Below are 14721 nucleotides of genomic sequence, written 5' to 3'. Positions count from 1 at the left end.
ACTATATGGAAATCCATCTCCACTGAGGCAAGAATTTCCAGTTCTTGAGGTTCATGAGGAGCCTCAGGGAGAAAGGCTGCAGCCCCCAGAGGATGCTCCCCCAGAGAAACGGGGCTGATGGGGCATCTGTGCTCTTGGCACCGCCGCAAACCCGCCCTCGAGGGAAACTGCAGCTGAGAACGAAAGGCGCCAATGACTGGAGGGGGCAGCCTGGTCACCAGGGGTGTGGTAGTTGGGCCTCATCCCCTGGGACTCATAACCAGATTCTCCCAGTGCTTTCCAGGCCTAGATTCCAGGTAATTTCTGCTTTCCTGGCTCAGGATGCGCCGCCCCCTTTGCGGCGCGGTTCGGCCTGCCAGAGGAGGGATTTCTGCGGGAAAGGCTCGGGCACATCAGGCTGTACAGATGGCCAGAGCCAGAGTCTCTCAGGTATCACACAGGGCACAATCAGCTCTCCTCCACCCTCCTCTCCCCCCGGCTCGCCCTGTGTGCCAGCCCTGCTGCCAAGCCTCATAAATTATCCCTCAGCTCCGCGAGCAGCGCTCCACAAGGGTGGGGAACCACGGCCCAAACTGCTCCTGCAGCTGCCCAAGGGCACAGCAGCCACGCTGCTGCTCTGCCTGCACCCCCAGAACTGCAGCCCTCCCCTGGGGGAACCCACAGGCCTAAAGGACGGCTAATTCCGTGCCTTTTAAACCAGATTCCCTTTGGCACAAAAAGAAAAATAGCAGAGAAGTTTCTTATCTCCCTGGGGAATGTCTCGAGACTGGAGCTGTTTTATTATCTGGGTTAGTTTGACATCTGAGAGGAGAAGATTGTGATCTGAAATCTGCAATGAGAAGGGGGTTAGTCCTTCCCTGCATTCATAAATAAATGACCAAGCAGAGATACGTGTCACTTTGTTTTCATTTACTGGGAGGAAGGTTCATCTCCAGAACAAAAGATCAGGAATTTATTGTCTTGTTAACTGTCTGGAGGCTTTTAATAAGGTGCTGTGTTACTCTGACCATCTTACCATTCTGTAATTTGATTATCCAGACGTTCTGGTTCTTAATTGATAATTAATTTGAATAATGTGCAAAGAATTGAATGATGGAAGGGAGAAAGAGAAACAGATGGTTGGTCTATGCAGCTAGAAAACATTTAACGGGGGAAAAAACCATCACATTTGGAGCACAACAATATACTTTGTTCATCTCTGGGAAGAGACAATGGCATATGTTGTGGCTCATGTCTTCAAACTTCTGCCCTGGTTACAGAGAAGAAGGTGGATGGCAAAATGTGTGAGGGCCTGGAGAGCTGGCAGATGTGAAATCTGGCACTGGAAAGGAGAAATCCAGGCCATGCTGTTTGCTGGACGTGGTGCTGGTGTGGACAATCTCAAATCCCAGCCCTCCCTCACTGTGCAAAGAGGCTGAAGAAGAAGGAGATGTAAAGCTGCAGCGTCAGGGGCTCTGTGTGGCTGTTTGGAAGGGATCTGTGTATTTTATGTTCTCAGATTCATTCCTTGCCTCTGAGTATGTTACAAAGAAGATGCAACTCCAGGAAACAGAGAGCAGGGAAAATGGCACTGAACCCCACCACTGAAAATGGCAGTGAAATGGGCATTTGAATGGAAACAGAGAGCAGGGAAAATGGAACTGGAGCACCACCACTGAAAATGGCAGTGAAATGGGCATTTGAATGGAAACAGAGAGCAGGGAAATGGCACTGGAGCAGCACCACTGAAAATGGCAGTGAAATGGGCAAATTAATGGAAACAGAGAGAGGGAAAATGGCACCACCAGTGTCCTCACCCCCTGCAACACCACTCCCCAAAGCCTCACTGCCCCTCCCAGCCCCTTATTCCCACCTTCAAAATTCCCACCAGCCTCTGGACAGGACGTGGCCACCAGGGTTTCTGTGAAGGACAGCAGCCCTGCCAGGGCTGTGCTCAGCAGTTTGCTCCAGCAGGGAGCCATGGGCAGCTGCTCCTGACCCTCTCCCTTCACCCCCTGACATTCCAGCTCCTGACTGGGTGTTTTTCAAGCCATGGCCTCCAGAACTCTTCCTTCTGGTGTTTCTGGCCATCACATGGCTGAGGCTCCTGCAACTATGAGCTTGATGAAAGCATCTTTTCCTGGAACCTACAGCCACTTTTTAAATTTATTTTTTTTCCGAAGGGATGTTACTTAAATGTGTTCACTGCTCCTTCAAGGGCAGACTATACTTACAGAGACAGCAGCAAGAGTGATGGCTGAAGGTAATTCACATTCCAGGAGGGAAACAGGGACAAACAAGCAATGCATTTTCTCCCATCCACCCACAGGTGCCAAATGCCCAAAGCCCTCACCTCACTGGAAAGATGAGTCAGGAGCCCACAGACGCGTTTGCTTTATTCTGGTTCAGGGTGTGAAAGCAGCAAAGCTCTCTGCACAGTGCTCTTCCCTTCCCTCCTCCAAGCTAAATCCCATTTTGTGTGTGGAGGATGTGCAGGAGAACCCATCCCCACACCCTTTTGTCCAAACCAGTGCCCAGCACTCGGTCTCTACTCATGAGCTGGGATTTCAAAAGGGATCCAGCCAAGGTGAGCAAGGGGGATGCCCAAGGTCGCACATCAAACACAATCCATTTTGGTAGGGCCTATAGAAATAATTCCTTCCATTTTTTTCTGGCTTTCCAACCCCTCCAGTGGAGTAAGGAACCAAAAAAAAAAAAACCTGCTAAAGAGGCTCTCATGGATGCGAATGGATTGCAACGGTTTTTAAAGGAGTTAAATTTGCAGCCTGAACTACTTGGCAGAATCTCTGAAATCATTATTCTTTTATTCATAGCAGTAATAAATAATAATAAACCTAAACATCCCAATGGTCCCCACACCTCCTGCATCTCCCTAGCTGCAGATCTCGAACATGAATAATAATTACAGCTTATCAAATCAGCCCATGATTAGAGACAACAGAAAGACATTTCATATTGTTAACTTCCTCGCACAAGACGGGAAAAAAAATCAGGTCATAGGGGTATTAAAAATTTATATCATAGCATTTGACTTGACTTGTCTCTTAAAAAGGAAAAAAAAAGCCAGCATGTATTATGTATTTAGGCAATTCCTTTTAAACCCTCTCCCGAATGAGCACCAGACAGGCCAATAACTTGATAGATGGATGGCTCCATCCAGCCCCTGCGCATATTTTATACACACACGCTCACCGGGCACTCACACCTATGTAAAACACCAGATACATACACACACAGAGAGGTGTAAATCTATTTATAGCCCTCAGCTGAAGGCAGATGCAGAGCTAATGCTTAAAAAAGAGAAAAAATCCCTATGCAGAGATAGCATCTTATTTAAATCTGGCAGCTTTGGAAGAGCAACTTTTTTGCCAATTTTTTGTGGAGCCGCAGCAACCTCAGCAGAGCTTGGTTCATTAGCTGCCTGATTCCTGTTTGAGTTTGCTGCTTGTGTTGTTTGTTTCTCTTTCCTTAGGTCATTTTTCTGGCTTTCGTGGGCCAGAAAATACCTTGACAGGGGAAAAAAAGCAAGTCCTTGATGGCAGAGGAAGGAGTGGAATAAATCAAGTCAGGCAAGAGGCTGAATTCTCATCTCATCTCTCAGGAGATCATGAGATGGAACCAGCTCCTGCTTGGATGATTTTTAGGACCCACATCGTGCCCGGTCCACCTGCTGGGGCTGCACATTTGCTTTGGAGCTCTGCAGAGCTGGGGTCCCTGTGGGCAGGTCCCATCGCATCCCATTGCATCCCATTGCATCCCATCGCATCCCATTGCATCCCATTGCATCCCATTGCATCCCATCCCATCCCATCCCATCCCATCCCATCCCATCCCATCCCATCCCATCCCATCCCATCCCATCCATCCCATCCCACCCCTGTCCTGCCAAAATGTGCTCGAGCCCCTGCCTGGTTCGAGGGGAAAATGAACAATTTCAGTCAAAGCTGCCCAAGGCTGCCTTGATCTTGGTGCCCGCTCCAGCTGATGGAAGAAGAAGCCTCCCAGTTTCTCTGGATGCTTCCTCGCTCCTTGGACCCTGGCTCCGAGTTTTAACTGTTCTAAAACCCAACCAGAATCCTCACACCACTCAGAAAAAAATCCTTCCGCGTGTTTCCATGCAAAAATTCCCTTTTTATGAGAGACGCGGTTCCGTGTCCAAGGGTGTCAGCACCACATCTCTCCAAAGTGCTGCTGGGAATCTTGGAAAGGCAGAGCCCCCCGGAGTGCTGCAGCAAATGTCTCTGTGCACATGCCCTGGCACCAGCCTGCTCTTTTCAGGAGAGGTCAGCACATTTACATAGATGCTTCAATAGAGCAGCCGCCAAAATCTCCTCCAAGATGTTTTGAAAGCTTAAAAAAAAAAGAAAACTAAAAAACCCAAAACCCTCAAATATATTTTTTTTTCAACATCTGCAGTCAGTGAAAGGAGAGATGCAAATCTGCTGTCATTTGCATGCAAATTTTTTTACATCAAATCAGTGACAGAATGCACAATAAACACACTTTAAATTGAAATATTCCACGTTCACTTCCTCCTAGCCCTGCCTGCAGCTGGGATTCAATTTTCATGCGCAGCTCCACACAGGTGACCGTCCTCCAGTGGCTCTGAAGCCAGGAAGAGTGTGGGAAAGATGGAATTACAGAGGCAAAGTAATTGCAACCAGCTCATGACTCAAAACCCAGCTGTCATGAGAGAGAGTAAAGATGAAGGTTCTTCAGAAATAAATGCTGTTGAAAGAGTCTGTATCTGTCTCAAAGCCTAAAGCATCCTTTATGATAATCACTAACATTTTGATCACAGGGAAATATGATAATCGCTCACCCCAGAGTCCACGCAATCAGGAATAATAGCAAATATCTCTGTAGGGCTTGTTTGCTCCAGGCTCTGAGCACTCAGCCCCGTGCATGGGGAGGGGCTGGCCTGGGCTCTGTGGGAAGAGCAGTGGGGCTGGAGCAGAGCTGGGCTCCCCCCAGGGCCAACAGCCACCCTTCAGTGTCCCATGGCCAGCCCAGTGCCAGCTCCAGGCCCACTCATCCCCATTCTCCATCTATTCCCATCTCCACCACCAGCCCTGTATCAAGCCCCAACCCCATCCTCATCCTCATCTCCATCCCCAACCCCATCCATCCATCCATCCATCCATCCATCCATCCATCCATCCATCCATCCATCCATCCCCATCTCAATCCCTATCCCCATCCCCATCCGTCCCCATCCCCATCCCCAACCCCATCTGTCCCCATCTCCATCCTTAACTCCATCTCTATTCCTATCTCCATCCCCATCTCCTTCCCCACCCATCCCAACTCCATCTTCAGCCCCATTCCCATTCACTTCCCATCTCCACCCCTATCTCCATCCTCAAACTCATCTCCATCCCCATTCTTCATCCTCATCCACTTCCCCATCCATCCCTATCTCCATCCCCAACTCTATCCCCATCCCTATCTCCATCCCCTTTCTCTTCCCATCTCCACCCCTATCTCCATCCCCACACTTTATCCCCATCCCCGTGTCCATCCTCATCCATCCCCATCTCCTTCCTCCCCTCCCTCTCCATCCCTTCCAGATCCTGCTGGTTTCAGCAGCGTGCTCCAAGCCGTAGCTGGTGCTTCACTTTTCCTACCAGGGACAAAACCCTTCCTGCTGTCTGCCCCAAACCCTTCCTGCTGTAATTTAAACCCTCTCACTCTTGCCATGCGTGCTCAGCTCAATATTTGTCTCCAGCAGCTCCCAGCTGCCCTCACCCCCATGGCACTGCGCATCCACCGAGTCCATCCCAGCTCCCATTCACCCCACTGCTGGTGCCCACTTGTTGAGCCACTGCCTGCGTATTTTGAAGGGAGCTTCTCCAGATTGTCAGAATTGCTGAAAAAACCCAGCCCTGAAAGGGTTCCAGGCATTCCTGATTCCTGTTTTTCTGCAGGAGGAAATGTCTGGGGTGGAGCAGTGAGGCGGGAAGGAGCATCCCCTGCTCTCCTGTGCACTTTGCTATCCAAAGGCCATTTAAAACACAGAATGGCTGAGCTGCTTCTTTTCTCCTTTTGCTTTTTTTTTTTCTCCCCAGAAATTAAAAGTCCTGTTAGAGACCCCCTTATCTGGCAGGTGAGGGGATAATTGGAAGTGCCCTGGCAGAGCCGACGTGTCCAGAGATCCGGCGAGGAGCAGCAGGAACATCTCGGAGACACGCACAAACTCAATAAACCTCGGGGGGGAAATCTAATAATCACTTTGCTGTCTCAACGGCTCCTTAGCTGATGGAAGAGCCACTCATTTTTCACTGCATGTCCACTGTTCTTTAACCCTGAGAGAGCTCCCATAAAACACCCACGCTGCGACGTGTCCTGAGTCAGCAGCGCATCTGCCCAAGGTCTCCTTGGCAATCCTCGGCAGCTGCCTCTGGAAAAGCCCAGGCACTGCTGGCTGTGGGTCAGCCAGAAAATATTTTCTCCCTGGCTTATGTGCCCAGAGGCTTGAAAAATGCTGTTTGTGGCCATCTCCCACCTTTTCTGTTAAAAATAAAGCTGGAGCACTGCTCAGAACTTTACGGAAAGCGATCAGGAGAGCGCTGGCACCAGGAATGTGGAGGGAGGCAGGCAGTGTCCTTCTGGTGCTTCACTCCCGTTTCCATTTCCCCTCACATTTGTTGGGCAGGAGCCTCCAAGGCTGAAATCCAGCATGGGGATGCAGGGACAGGTCCCCATCACAGCCATCCCGTGGGACACATGGGCCGAGCCCTTGCCCTGAGGGAGACGTGCCAGCATGGGCAGTTATTCCAGACCAGGCTCCATAAAAGCAATTCCAGCTCTATTTCCTCATGCTTGAGCAGCTTCTCCTGCCCTTTGGCCTCCCACAGAGTTTGCATTTTTATGGTAAAGCTTTTTAAAAACAAAAAACAGTTGCACAACCTCAAGCACGGTCCCTCAGCTGGCTTGGGGATGGTGTGGCTGGTTATCCATACAGAGGCTGTGGACAATTCCCAGATGGATGGGTGGAGGAGGGACACAGAGCCACACAGGCCTTCCCACCACGATGGATTTGGGGTCCCCAGTGGGGATATTTTGGCTCAGAGGTCCCCAGTTTGTGCACACTGCAGGTTCGTGGTGGGTGTGCTTCCACAGGAGCACGGAACCATTGATGTTGGAAAAGGCCTTGAGTCCCACCATGAATGATCACCGCCGTGTTCACCAATAAACCACGTCCCCAAGTGCCACATCTACTCCTTTTCTCCTTTTTTGAACCCCTCCAAGGAATGGTGACTCCATTCCAGGTCCTGCATGATCCCTGCCTGCATCCCCCATGGACAGCAGGGAAGAGGCAAAGCCCCGTGTGGAGAAATCCAAGCAGCTGGAGCAGAGGGGAAAAAAACCCATCTGCCCTTTTCCAACCTGACTGCTCTCGTATTTGTTTATTAAACACAGGTCTGGGGAGGAAATGCCTCGCTGTGGTGACAGGCCACATTTCCAGAGTTATCCCAGAGCACCAGGCAGGACAAGAGCCATTCCTCATCGCCATAGTTAGGGAGAGCACGTTGGCAGATTGGCATTAAGTGACACTGACATGCTGTGATGTGCTCCTAACCAAATGAAGGGCTTTCCCTGCCGCCCTTCTCAGCACCTTGCAGCAGGCAGGACTGTGCTCACAGTCCTGCATCAGGCCATCAGGTTTCTGGAATTTGCCTTCCCTGCTTCTCATCTCGCGCCAGAGTGTCCTCCCAGAGGTAAATTTAAGAACAGCCTCCCTCCACCACCCAGGTTTCCTTGGGTCTGCTCATCGCTGGCAGCAGCTCAAACCCCGGACCGGGATGCCCAGGGATGGTCCCAGAGCATTCCCGGCTTCCTCAAAGCACCTTCCATGAAATGCTGCACCTCCCCTTCCCCTCCTCCCGCTCAAAATAACCCAGCCCTGAGCCCAGCCACTCCCAGCTCCTCCACAGCCATTTCCCAGGTTCCCAGACTGAACTGCCGAGGCTGCAGACACATTTATTATTTCTTTTTTTTTTTTTTTTTTTTTTGCCGTGCCATCTGGCATTTGTGTATCAGAAGAAGATTATATCTATGTCAAACAGGGGGGAAAATATCTCTCCCTCTAACAGTTGTAGAAGCAAGGGGGAGAAAAAAATACGTTTAAAAAAAAAAAAAAAGAAAAGAAATTAAATCCCGTGGACCATATGGAAGACTCTTTCTTAAGTGATCTATCTTGAGCAGTTAGGAGGTGTCACAGCCCGTGTGCGGCTCCTGGGCTCGCTGGGAGAGGAGCAGGGTGGCAGAGGCTGGAATAGCCTGGGAAGGTGAATCCCCCCCTCTCCTGTGCCGGGATGGGGCAGAGAGGCAGGAGAGAGGAGAGGGAACAAAGCGGGACAGCTTGCAGCATGCCGGGTGAATCAGAGCAATGCCCTTTCTTTGCCTTTCGGGCTTTTATCAGCGCGCGTCTTGCGAAAGCGAGAGGTGTGAACCCGCCGTGGAGCCCGGCCAGGCTCGCCGTGCCTGCTCCGCGCCGGGACGGTGGAAAATTACCGGCTTCTGCTGCCAGGGCTGCCACACGGGCCTTGCCAGGGCCGGGGAACCGAGCCTGGCACGGCCCGGTGGGCACCGAGAGCGGCCGGCGCTGCCACCGCGTCCCGAGGCGTGCGGGTGGCACCGGGATGCGCGGGATGTGCCGTGGGCACCGGGATGTGCCCAGGGGTACCGGAATGTGCTCAGGGGCACCGGGATGTGCCCAGGGTGTGCCCCTGGCTGGGCAGGGTGGGCACGGCCCCTCCAGGCTTGGCAAGGTGGCTCCGCGGTCACCTCGTCACCCGGAGCATCCTCTGCAGCGCTCCGGCTCCATCCTCCAGCCGGGAGAGCACGGGGAGGTGAAGCGCTGCCCGCAGCACCCAGGAAAAGTCCTGCAGGGCAGGTGGAAGTACCAGCAGGGCACGGGCAGCTCCTCCTGTGCCCGGCCGGGGCTGGCAGTGCCTCGGTGCCCCGTGGGGAGCGGGGCAGGGAAAGCGGCTCCCGCCCCGCCCTGGCAAAGCAAACGGGCCCCGAGCGACACAGGCAGCCCGGCCCCATCCTGCTGGGACTCACGGTAAACAAAGGAAATACCGCAAAATCAAACAGCATCACTGCCCAGGGCGCAGCCGGCCGGCTCCTCCCGCTCCTCTCGGGAAAGGCTCCTCGCCTCTTCCCTTTACCCCCCTTGTGCAGTCGGTGCTGTCGCCTCTGGGATCAGTTCGGCCCAGTGTTTATTGTGCTGCCCCTGGGTTTTAGCAGCGCCATCCAGAGCCATTCCCCCACTCCATGCTGCCATGGCCGGGGCAGATGTTTGCTGATGTGGGGGCGAAGCCCCAGCTGCTCCCCGCTCTTCCTGCTGCCAAAGTTTGTGCTGTGGAGTTATTTTCACCAGGAAACCCAGCTGTGGTCGAAGCTCTTGTGGCAGCTGCCCAGCCCTGGTGAGGAGCACCAAGCCCCACTGTTCCAGCACCCCAGCCCGTGCTGACCTCCCTGCGGGTACCATCCCTCTGCCCCCTCATCCCGCATATCAGCATCCCTGCAGGGCATCCCTCGGGGCAGGGACGTGCCAGCAGTGCCCCTGGAGCTGCTGTCCCTGCCCATCCCACTGCAAACACCCACGGTGGCAGCTCTGCCCCGGGCCCTGTGCCACTGACAACAGCCTGAGTCACCCAGGATGTCTCGTTGGGGCCTGACCGTGGCACTCCACATTTTGGGGAGAGGTGGAAAGCAGCCAAGGGGCAGAGAGGCAGCTGAACAGCAGCAGGGTCACTTGGAGGGCTCCAGTCTCCTCTGTTCTGTCCCAGGAACACAGGAGCCCCACACTGAAGGGCATCCCCAGCTCACCATTGCCCCTGTGCTTACAGGGACACAGAAGTCAGCCAGGTGGGGCAAAAATTCCCATCGATGTCTTCTCCTTGTAAAAATCCTTTTGGAAATGCAGAATAAGTATGAAAGTCCTGCTACCAAGCCAAGGGTGGTTGTGATGCATCCTGCACCCAGAGGGAGAAGATCCCTTTTAAAACTGCTCCCTGCAGGTCTGGGGCTGAGGAATGGGGGCTGCCAGGCTGGCTTAGCAAAGCTGGTAAGGAAACCCTCAAAAATAACTTGTTGGAAAACATGTCCCAGCAGAAATGTTCCTGAGGTCGCTTGTGGCTTGCTTGTTTAGGCTTCTCCATCCTCCCTGTGGAGCCTGCTCCACACTCCAAACCCCCTGTTCAGGGTCACTTGGAAAGCTCTTACTGTGGAGAACAGGACACTCATTCCTGCCTCGACCTCTCTGCAGAAGCCTCTCCAGACTCACTCATTGCTCTCCTTGGTTGCCTTCACAAAAGTTTCGGACATTTCTCATCCCCAGTTTGCTCTGGCAGTGAGTCCCCTGCCCTTCTGCACCCAAATTCTCCTTTTCCCACCTGGCCTTTCATTAGGAAAGCCCTCTCCTCTGGAAAATCCCAAAAACCCCTGACTCCATCTCCAGAGGAGCTCCTCCAACTCCGCAGGTTTGGGCAGGAGATCTCCTTCCCCACCAGCATCCTTGCTCTGCACTGGAACTCCCCATCCTGCGCAGCCAGGCCTGCGAGCTGCTGCTCTGCAGGAAAAGAAGGGGATGAGGGAAATGAAGAGGGATGAGAGATGTCAGCTCAGGAACATCTGAGTGGAAATGAGAGCTGGCAGTCACTGAGGATCCCAGCTCTTTTTCTGCTATCTATTTCATTAGATTTTATTTCTGTTCCAGGAAACCTGGGGAGGGGGGAAATGTATCTGAAGTCAAACAAAACATTTTCTTTTGCTAAAAGGGAAGGATTTCATCTGTGCCTCAGCATTAGAATAATTTCCATTTCAAAAGTGGGCTGTGATTTTGAAATGAAAATTGAGACCGTCCCATCCCCAAAGACTGAAGAAGTGGGATGTTTTGACAGGACAGACCTTTCCCTTTTTTTTTTTTTTTTTTTTTTTTACCTCTAGGGCCCTTTTGCCTGGAATCAATATACCCCTGCAGTGAGAAGTGAAAAGCAGCCAAGGGGCAGAGAGGCAGCTGAACAGCAGCAGGATCATTTAGAGGGCTAATATCCCTCTGCATTTGACAAGCAGCAACTTTTCACCAGCTAAACATCCCCTTAAATCTCCGTCAGTGGAGGACAAGGCACAGAGGCGCAGCATCCTTGCCGAGCTCCCTCTGCCCTTGGATGCAGCTTCCTCCATCCCCACCAGCTCCTGGGGGATGTCACCTGGCAATCCCCACAACTCATTAGCACTTAATACGCAGCGAGAGGAGCTGGTACCTATTCCTCCCATCCAAAACAATTCTCCCAATGTTTGGAAATAAACGGCAGAAATATGTCCCAGCAGGTGTTACCTCTTCAATGTTGTCTTGTTTGTAGCCAGTCACAAGACAACATTCCCACAACACCAGAGGTAAGCAGATGGCACTTATTAATTTACATCGTAAATACGCTCTAATGTGTACACTGAGAAGCCGCTGCTGTGGGAGGCAGCCCTACCTGGCTCGCACAGAACATCACAGCCCCAACAGCTCACCTGAGAGGGCAGCAGCCGTGCCGTGTCCCTGCTCTGGTTCCCCATGGAGTTTTTTCCCAGTGGCACCGGAGCGGTTCCGCGGCGTCCGGGGCCATCTGCGCCCCCCCCCTTCCCACAGCTGCCAATAACCGCCCGCCCCAGGCGCCAAAGCGCAGAAAATTACACCCAAAGTTATTAGAGGCAGCAAGACTGCAGGCAGCACGCACACAGCATATGTCCCAGAGTAAACAGATTGCGCGGAACTTTCCAGAACGTGCCGAGGGCCCCCGCCGCTCTTCCCGAGACGCGGAGCTGCCCGCGGGGAGGGGGAACGTGTGTGTGCTCCCCCAGGGCACGGAGCTGCTGACCACCCCACTGCCGGGCAGGGATGTGCTGGAATGGGGAGCTGGAAGGTCATGGAAGGGGCTCGCTGGGCCAGGCCACCTGGCACATCCAGCAATGCTTGGGGCTGGATGGAGAATTAGCAACGCAGATGGGTTTGCACTAAAATAGCTCCGGCCCATCTCCCCCTCCCAGCCCTTCCCTCCTCTCTTCTGCAAAGCAACACTGTCGAAAATTGGTGAGTTTTTAATTTTTTCAAGTTTTTTTTTTATTATTAAATTCTGGAAAGAGGCAGAAGTAAATGGGCAGCAAAAGGAGCCCAACATCACAGAGGGATCTAAAAGATGATGTTACTTTTTTTGCTCAAGGTGGGGGAGCACCGGCCCTCCCTTCTTGCTGCGGACACTGCGGCTGCAAAGGGCTGTGGCACAGGAGAAGGAAGGACACCTCAAGAACTGCAGTGTAGCCTCCAACTCCAACTCCAACCTGCCAAGAGCACCCAGCCTGCCTGTGAATCCCCGTCTGTGCTGCCTAACGCAGGGGCTGATCCCAAATCCAGCTGCCACCCATGCTGCTTGGAGACCTTGGCAGGGCTGCTCACAGGCCTTGTCCCCAGTGCCACCTGCGTTCAGCACCGAGGGTAAAAACCCAACCAGGCACATCAGGAGGCTGGGATAAAAGGTCCAGGGCATAGCACCATCCCTGCAGGATTTAAAACCGCCATGCCATCAGATCTGAGCCACAGCTGGCGCAGCACCTGCCCAGCGCCCCCTTCTCCTGCAGCCACCCCAGAGCCCAGAGCAGGGCTGGATGCAGGGAACATCACCCACACTGCAGAGTCTGCACTGGGGAGAGGAAATTCACTCCAGCTGCCAGCTCTGGCTGATAAGACAATCTCCTTTCATCTCTCATTGCCTCTCACTCCACCCCTTCATTCTTTATTTTCTTTTTGGTTGCACCCAAGGGCCCGTGCTGCCCTGGGAGCCCTGCGTCACACTGACGTCAGGGAGGCAGCCAGGGCCACGATCATGGGGCTTCTTTCACAACCTGCCTGCCCTGGGGGCTCTCATTAATCACGATCCGCAGATAACAGCCCTGCAGAACGACTGCCAGCAGTCCCAAGGGAGCCCACGCTGCTTTTTCCCAACAGCCGCCCTGGCAGAGAGGGATCAGGGCAAAGTGCTGGGAAAGGAGGCTGGAAAAGGGCAGGGACAGGGCTGGAGGGGCTCCAGGTGTGGCAGCACTGGGCTTGGAGAACCCTGGTCCAGTGGAAGGTGTCCCTGTCCCTGGCAGGGGTGGAAAATGGGATGAGTTTAAGATCCTTTCCAACCCAAACTCCTCTGTGATTGCTCCAGGGTTGGCACAGGACCTTCTGCACCCACCCTGGGACAAAAAAAAGTAATGGATTTGGCCACAGGGCTCTGGTTGGGGCAGTCCTTCTTGTTTATCCATCCCATCCTGCTGGCTCCACACTCGGCTGTGGATATTGAGCATCAGGCCTGTCAGGAGACATCAGAGTCATCCCACATCCACATGGCAGTGAGAGGAACAAGTCTTCAGTTTTTCAATTTTCCCTTTTTCTCAGAGATCTTTACAAAAGAGAAGGGGGAAAAAATAATCTTTAAGAGTTTCTCAGCCCTACTTCCTTCTCCTTCATGCCTGCTCCCAGCTGGAAAACAAGGATTACCTTAGCTGGTGGATTTCTCTTGCTCAAGGATGGTTATTTGCATGGCTTTGTGCTAAAGCCCTCGTTTTGGGAAGAGGGCATGAATTTAGGGCTCATTTCAAGGCACAACCCTCATTTTCAGAATGTGACCCCTCCTTCCTGCATAATGAAAATCCATTCCTTGTCTTGGGGAGGGTTCATTATAGGCAGAGGAGACCAGTGTGGTTTGCACGTGGAAAAGAATTACTATGAGACACTTCTTAAAACATTTTTTTTTAATTGATGTGCTCCCAGTCTCCTGTTTGCTGGTGGGTAATTAAGTCAATTAACAAGCATCTGTTTATTTATTTCCCTCATTGATGGATGTAAGCAGTTTGGGTAGCAGTTTGTAACAAGGGCCCGCTGCAGCTTGCCCGCCGATCCATGAATATTCAGGCAATCTCTGCACTCCATCTACAGGACCTGCTCCTCCACCTCCAGGAACCTGGGAACGAGCTCCAGGGTGGGCAGGGATGGCACAGACTGTCAGCCTGGGGCTGGGATCCTGCCCTTGGGTGGACAGGGCTTGGAGAAACCTGCTCTGGGGCTGGGATCCTGCCCTTGGGTGGACAGGGCTTGGAGAAACCTGCTCTGGTGGAAGGTGTCCCTGCCCATGGCAAAGGATGGAACCAGATGGGCTTTAAGGTCTCTCCCATCCCAAACCAGTCTGTAATTCCATGATTCTAAATCCCCTTCTAATCTGTTTTTTGGCAAAGTCCCTCGGACACTCTCAGAGTCCTCTTGGGGCTGTTTTTGCATCCCTCCTGCAGACCAAGGCTTCAGCATCCTTCAGAAAGCGTTTGAGGGCAGCTCACGGAGGCTGGAAACAGCACCCACCTGCCCTGAGCCCAGGGGGAGATGTCAGATGTAACACCTCACCCCAGCACGGCACTCCTCTCCTCCCCACGTCCATGTGCTTCCCAGGGGGCTTGGGGAGGAAGCGCCACCAGGAAAGCAGCAGCTCCCTGGGAATTTGTCTATCTTGGGATATACCCAGGTTTGTCTATCTTGAGATCATCCAGGTGGATCTCCACCAAGCCCCCTGACCCTCCTGGGGGTCAGAACATTTTTGGGGTCACCAGAGCACCCCGGACACCTCCGTCCCCATGTCCTCTGTGCCCAGAGCCAAAGGGCCAGCTGTTGCCACCTGGACCAAACAACTC

Source organism: Camarhynchus parvulus, chromosome 7, assembly GCF_901933205.1.
Source record: "Camarhynchus parvulus chromosome 7, STF_HiC, whole genome shotgun sequence".
Classification (NCBI taxonomy): Eukaryota; Metazoa; Chordata; class Aves; order Passeriformes; family Thraupidae; genus Camarhynchus; species Camarhynchus parvulus.
Note: the sequence above shows the minus strand (reverse complement) of the source record.